This window comes from Limulus polyphemus, unplaced genomic scaffold, assembly GCF_000517525.1.
Source record: "Limulus polyphemus unplaced genomic scaffold, Limulus_polyphemus-2.1.2 Scaffold261, whole genome shotgun sequence".
NCBI lineage: Eukaryota > Metazoa > Arthropoda > Merostomata > Xiphosura > Limulidae > Limulus > Limulus polyphemus.
Window position 1 is genome coordinate 289713 of NW_013665871.1, and position 480 is coordinate 290192.

A 480-nucleotide genomic window follows, 5' to 3' on the forward strand; every position below is an offset into this window, starting at 1 on the left:
GGGGATTCGAACCCGCGACCCTCAGATTGCGAGTCGAGTACCTTAACCACCTGGCCATGCCGGGCCAATATTTATGATAACATTGTTCCACCACAATCCCAACCAGTAGGGTTTACCGAGCGTACAATTCTTCTGTATATGTTATGTAAACATATCAACTTAAAAGGTCTACACTAAATACACTTTATTCTCAGCTTTCCTTGGAATAATATAAGCATTACTAGATGTATGTGGAATATTATATTTGGTTGAAATATAATAGATTTATTTTGGGTCGCAGTGGTGTGTGCTGGTTTATTGAGTTTCTGATTGACTAGACTTGATATGCCTTAATCCTAAATTTTTATTTACCCCAAGCTCAAGACTCACGTGAACGTGGAACTTCCTAGAATTTATGATAATATTTAAAATATGTTTTATTTTTTCCAGAAACGTTCTTCTCTCACAAAAATCTTGTTGGGTTCGTGAAGAGATGGTTAA